This window comes from Aegilops tauschii, chromosome 3 (assembly GCF_002575655.3).
Source record: "Aegilops tauschii subsp. strangulata cultivar AL8/78 chromosome 3, Aet v6.0, whole genome shotgun sequence".
NCBI lineage: Eukaryota > Viridiplantae > Streptophyta > Magnoliopsida > Poales > Poaceae > Aegilops > Aegilops tauschii.
Window position 1 is genome coordinate 77,603,084 of NC_053037.3, and position 6,524 is coordinate 77,609,607.

Sequence of the window (6,524 nt, forward strand, 5' to 3'; positions counted from 1 at the left end):
GATCAGCTCAGGCAGCAGTGAGTGAGCTCATGCATCAGTCAAATGCCTTGAAGAAAATTGGAAAATTGTGGGGAGTGTGTGTCTCATCTTACACACAGGCCATGTTGGTTGGGCAATTACATTCTGCTTTTAGTGTGGTGGTCTGGCTTGATCAGCTGAGTTGATCACTTGGCTGGAGCTGGGCATGAGTTACTCAAAGACTGCAGCTGGAGTCATCTCACAGCATTATTATCTAGGCCTGGCTAGGGCTAGGGTTTGGTAGGCCATGGAGGAAAAAGATGCCTTTAGTTCTAGTAAGTGGAGCAGGCAAATCAGGTCAGTTAAACACTCATCATCACCATCATGTCCCGTCCATCATCGTCGTCGCCATCATCATCATCAGTGCTGCTGCTGCTGCTGCTCAAAGTAAAAGAAAAGAGGAATGGAGATGGAGATGACCCAAAGCAAAGCAGCTCAATGTCATTATCTCTCTCACACACACACGGTGGTGTGGTAGTAGCAAATGTGCAGACATGGTCACTGCTGCCAGCAGGAGCAAAAGAAAAAAGAAGAAGAAGAAAGAAGGATGGGTGGCTCTGGCCTGCATGCACGCAGGCAGCCTTAAGATCAAAACTACAGGACCAAAGGCCAAGCAGGCAGGCCACCTCTTTTTTTTCATCTCGTTCCTAAAGGAAAAAAAAACCCAGATCCCTGCGAGTAACCCCCCATCACCTGGTTGTAGCTAGCAAGGGGAAAAATTGAGTGCGTGCGTGCTTGTCGAGGCGAAGAAGACGGCGTCTCGGTCGGGCCATCGTCGCGGCGGGTCATGTCGCCACCATCATGCCCGCCATGAAGATGTCCTCGTGCAGGGACGAGCAGGAGGAGCGAGGGGAGCCTCCGATGGCCATGCTGTTCTCGGCTTCCTCTTCGATCATGATCTCTTGGTCCCGGCACTCGGCGCTGCAGAATGCCTTCTCGCCGCTGCAATGTTGACACACAACAAATCAGTTTGCTTACTAGTATGAAATTCTTTCTGAAGATGGTTAGAAAGAAAGAACAGTTGCTGCCATTTTGTCCAACAAAAAACTATGGAATCTGATGGTAATTCAGCATGCCGTTCAGTTCAATTAGTGCTTCATTTTGTTTGGATTGCCAAAGAAATGTTTCGAGTTTCCACAAGATTTGTTCCGCAAAAGAATATGGGATGTTCCAAGACGAACGAACAATGCCGCAATTATTGGTTGGATAAATTATGTTCTTTCAGATGTAATTATTGGAGTATCTTTCTTGAGACTGAAAGACTGGGCGTACCGGTAGATGTAAATGTCGTTCCCTTCCAGCTTCTTCGTGCAAGTGAAGCAGGAGCTCAGGAAGTCCTCGCCGGGGCCGGCGGCGGCCTCGGTGTCGCGCTTGACCACCAGGTAGGACTTAGCCGAAGCTCCGTCCTTGGGTTCCATGGCGGCCTCGTCGCTCTTCCCGACCGTCGTCTGGGGCTCAAGAATGCAGTCCCCGAAGATGTGGGTCGTCTTGGGGTTGGGGCCGCGGGCAATGATGCAGGTGTAGTCCTCCGACTGCTCCACCTCGCTCGCCGAGACGGACCCGAAGAACCGCCGTGCCCCGCCGGCGATCGACGCCGGCAGGGACCCCGGCCCCGGGAGCTCGCCGAGGTGGAAGCAATGCCGCTTGGCGCCGGAGTGGGCGCCGTCCGGCCGAGCGGCCTCCGGACCAGACTTCAGATCCCCGTGGAAGAACCTGCTGCAGGGCACCGACATGCCGGCGGTGGCCGAGGCCGGGCAGGAGATGGTCTTGCCCCCGAGCTCCGGCTGCGAGTGGCCGCCCCCGCCGCAGCCCTTGGTCGTGGAGCCGGCGCAGCCGTGCGTCCTGAGGCGCAGGCGCGGGCTGAGCACGCAGGTCTTGGCGGCGGCGGAGTCGGCGCCGGCCGCGAGGGCGACGTCGACGACCAGGCCGAGCCCCACCGGCTCGGCGTCCCAGGTCCTCGGCGAGCGCGGCGAGCGGAGCAGCAGCGCCTTGGGGTCGAGCGGCGACGTCGGGCTCCGCTCCGACTCGCCGGCGCCGTCCGGCGCGCGCTTGGCGGCCGCGAGCCCGATGAACAGCCTCGGCACGGCGAACAGCGCGCCCCCGCCGCCGCCGCCGCCGCCGCGGGGCCTGTCGTCTCCTCCGCTGCCTCCGGAGCCCGGGGCCTGGTCGGACACCATCCTCCGCAGCATCGCCGGCCGCGAACCGCCTGAAACCGGGGGGTCAAGAGCACGCAAAAGAAGATCACAAATCCGCAACACGGCCCCGCGTCCCGGCGTCCGCCGCGCACGGCAAGAAAGAAACGACGCAAGCAGTCACCGCCAGCGCCAGCACCGCCCTCACCTTTCTCTTTTTCCTCTTTTGCTCCTGCCGCCTGCTGCTGCCGCTGCTGGGCACGTACTCTCTCTACCAGCAGGAATATCTCCGTCTCTCTCCGACGCACGCGCTCTGCAAAGAGGAATGGCCCGGCGAGAGAGACGAGGGAGGGGGAGTGATGAAGAGGCGGGGGGGGGGGGGGGGGGGGGGGGGGCGAGCTAGGGGACGGACGGAGGGGGCACAGTCGCAGCCAAACCGCACTGTACTGCTCCTACTCCTCCCTACCACCACTCTATACCCCTGCGTGCGTCACTTTCGCATGCATCAAAATCAGAGAGAGAGGGAGGTGGTGAGTGGTGGCTTGTGAAATGCCGCAACCAACGAGCGCCCGTTGGAGTTGGCGTCGCCATTCATGGGGGTGTCAGACAACGGAACGGGACGGAGGCCGACGCAACAATGTTCACAGCGCTGCCCTGTGTACTGTAGTAGTACTAGTATACTGTGCTCGTCCTCTGTTAGTACGCGTACAAATACTGCGTCCACGCATGTATACCCTTCCAGAGGAGGACGATCACTTCAATACTGCGCTAGGCCCGTCACTTCACTCTGCTCTGGTGCCAATATTAATACACAGTGATTTCGTACACGGCGGTATTTCCAGTTCATGTGAGTAATGTATTTCTTTTCCTATAAGAAAAATGCTTGGATTCATTGTACCTAGGCCCAATTTCTGATGTTCATTTCTTTATGTAGGAGTACGTTTGAGCTAATTGCAGTTCCAATTCACTCGCTCCATGCCAAATTCACTCGCTCGGTGGTTAGTGAGGGGAGCAGGTCCGGCCGTGCGATGAACATGGACGCTTCTCGGCGAGTTAGTCCGCTAGTACTACCACGTACGTAATCGCTGTTGACTGAAAATGTCCAAAACACATTACTTGTACTCCACTACAGTCATGTACCATCAGCTCCTTCAAACCCATACCATTAAAATCGCCACAGTTCACTCACATGAGCGGTTCACTCTATGGAAATACACTTTCATCAATCAACCTTCAAGAAAAAATTAAAGCTCCATCAATCAGTCCCCAGCATTATGTTTTATCCCGGCCAAATGAGTGCCAAAAATGAATCAAAAACCTGCACCGTCATCATCATCACGGCCCGACCAATCAATCGGCCCCACCTAACACTTCCTCCGCCATTAACTAAGTAAACATCGAAATCTTCCTCATGATCTCGCCCCAGTTTCTTATTGCATCTCGCGTAGTACGTACAATCATTGGGCCTTTAGGGTTTTTCTTTTTCCTTCTCTTCTTTTCTCGCGCTGCGCCGCACTGCACTGCAGTAAATTAAAAAGAGAGTGAAAATACGTACAGTACAGTGACCAGTGACGGGTAAAGCTTTTCTCTCTAGTTTCGAAGCTGTGTGTGTGTCTCTCGGATTACTGGTGACGATGATGATGCTGGGTGCAAAGGTATAAAGCGATTCCCTGAGCTTATACATTCTCGTGGTAATTCACCCTTTTTCTCTTTTCTGTGGTAGGAGAGGAGTAGTATCTCTCGCTCTGTTCGGCCTGTGAGCTCGCTTTCTTGATAAAGCAGCGCTACATTGTTTTCACCAGTACAGTGCACACAGGGCTACATGGTTTTCACTGTTACTTCTACTGATTTGTGTCTGTCCGGTACCACCACTACCACCTCCTTGCGTGGGCCCGGATGGCTACTTATGTGCAATTTTTCACTAGATGCGCTACTGCAAGAAAAGTCAGGGTGTGGATCAGACACCGGACGAAAAGTCTTTCTCTAAGAAACTACAGCACATTTTTAGCATATTTATTTTCACATACAAATGTGTATGTATTTCGTAAATATAGGAAAAATTATGCACTAACATATAGGAGTACTACCAAACCTAGAGTAGTCACTTTGGCTTGATGATGGATGCGCTTCTGGATTCGGCGCGTCGACTATCATCCTCGTAGTGCCGCTACGCGGCCGCCACTAGGTGTTTTTTTTCTATTTCTTTTATGCTTTCTTCGGCTTGATTGTGCTGTGGCCCCGCACGTTGTATGTCGAGTGCTGTTGAACTTGGATTGTATGGACCATTGCTTTATTTATAAAGCGGGGCGAAATCCTATTTCGAGAGAGTAGTCACTTTGGAGTAATTTTTTTTATGTAGCTCACTTTTTTTTTATCGAAACGGAGGCAAAAGATTTACCTCATCCATTAATTAAGCAGAAGAGAGTTGCCCAATTAATCAACGGAAAATTAGGCTAAACCATCACAAACCGTCGAGCGGCATACTCATGATACCCCACACACGCCTTAGTAAAGAGGGTCTTGTCAATACACACGGTGACGTCATTGACATCAACGGACGTCATCGTCCTCCCTAAACTCCGAGTAAGCGACTCTGACTTCGCTGAAGACGAACATCGACACAACCCTCACCGTAGTGGCCGTGCAGAAACACAAGAAGGCCCATGCCAGACTGAACTACCCACACTGAGGGCAGCGCAGCTCCGACTCTGATGAAGAGCTCCAAAGAAGAACAATGCAAGGGTGACGCTGCAGAAGACCACCTAAGAGACCGCCTGCTGCCTGTCATTGTTGCCGCTAGGCCCCCCCCCCCATCGCAGCTCCGACTTCACCGCAACAAAAAAGCCGAGGTAATCCTACGGACACGCCGGAGAAGAGCCAACTACCTCAACCAATGCCATGACCCCGACTTCACTCTCCTCCACCATCGTTGCCACAGAAGCCTTGGCGCCAACACCGATGCCTTCCGCTCGTCCCACTTGTCGATGCCAACTCCAAAGACGAAGCCCTCAAGAGGGGATCGATGTCAAAGGCACTGACAACGTTCGACCACACAAGGCCTAGGGTTTCCCCCGGAGTCAGGACCATGCGTGAGGATGCGGCAACAATACTACGATGCCTCCCAAATGGTCTGCGACGCCCACAGCCACCGCCATCGCCAATCAGAGGCCCAAGGTCAAGACAGCGTCTTCACCCAAGCTCCCAAACCCCCGGCCCGTATCGGAGTCGACAAGTCCACCAAGCACCATCACCACCACCAACCAGGGACTAACCTGCCGAAGATGCGCAAAGCAGCCAGTAGCACCTCGTGGAGACCATCGGCGTCCAGAACAACAGCCACCATGACAGATCCGTCCATGACCGACCAAGAGCAGAGCCGCCGGACGTAGCAACCGCCACCGCGCCCTGCCGAGCACCATGCCGACAAGGGAGCAGGGGAGAGCCACCCGAGGCTGCAGACAACCGCGGTTCCCAGCCGCAGCCTACATTGGACACGCCAGTGTACGCACGTGACTGGCCGAAGACTCACATCCGTTGCGTCGTGCCTTCAAGCCAGGGCCATCCCCCCTCACCCACACTCCAGAGCACCTCTGTGGCCCGTCTGCTACCTAAGAAATACTTAAATTATGGGTGCGTGACTGATCATGATTTTACTAAAAAGAGTGCCCCTTTTTATCAATATAATCTAGTGTTCGGTCTGGGTACCCCTCTTATTATTACTTTGTCTGCACCGTCTTTGTTTGATGTTAATGCCGGGGGTGGATACATTATTATGCCAGAGGACATCACCGCCTACTGGAACGGGTTGGCAGTAGCAGAGGAGGTCCACCCTTAGGATGATTAGTTTCGACCATCGACCCAGTTCTTACCTGGACCGGATCGGAGGGATTCTTTGAGTGGCGTTGACCAAGTTAGGCCAAAAGCCTAAGCCACGGGAGTATGTATTCTCACCGACATTTCATTCATGTTATCACATATTTATTATACTTGTCGGTGTTCATCGTTTTCTTTGTATATTCATGTTCCTATAATTTGATCCCCAGTATCCACTATGTTTTGAAATTAATGTTGCTATGACTTTACTATACTTAATGCTTACCACTACGACCCGAGTGACATGATTTCAGATCAGAACCTGTTATGATCTCATTATATATATTTGAGTTCTTGATCCTATCTGCAAGTTATATGCACCTATAATTGTTCCGATCTGTAGAACCCAAAGTGATAATAATTGGATACTCTTCGGGGATGACTGTAATTTGAGGAGTTCATGTATTCACTATTTGTTAATGCTTTGTTATGGTTCTCTATTAAAAGGTGTGCCTTAATTATCCTTAGTTCCTACTAGGACAACGCTGCCACAGGAGGGTA

At 52.7% G+C, this 6,524-nt stretch overlaps 1 non-coding gene across 1 annotated transcript; it reads right to left on the reverse strand.

The window, feature by feature from the left end:
* Positions 1–434: 434 nt before the first annotated feature.
* Positions 435–2,537, reverse strand: LOC109739015 (uncharacterized). Its single transcript, XR_005772033.3, has 3 exons — positions 2,359–2,537; positions 1,291–2,224; positions 435–960 (listed from the first exon to the last, which is right to left on the reverse strand). It is a non-coding gene; the product is annotated as an uncharacterized protein (transcript).
* Between the last annotated feature and the right edge of the window lie 3,987 nt (positions 2,538–6,524).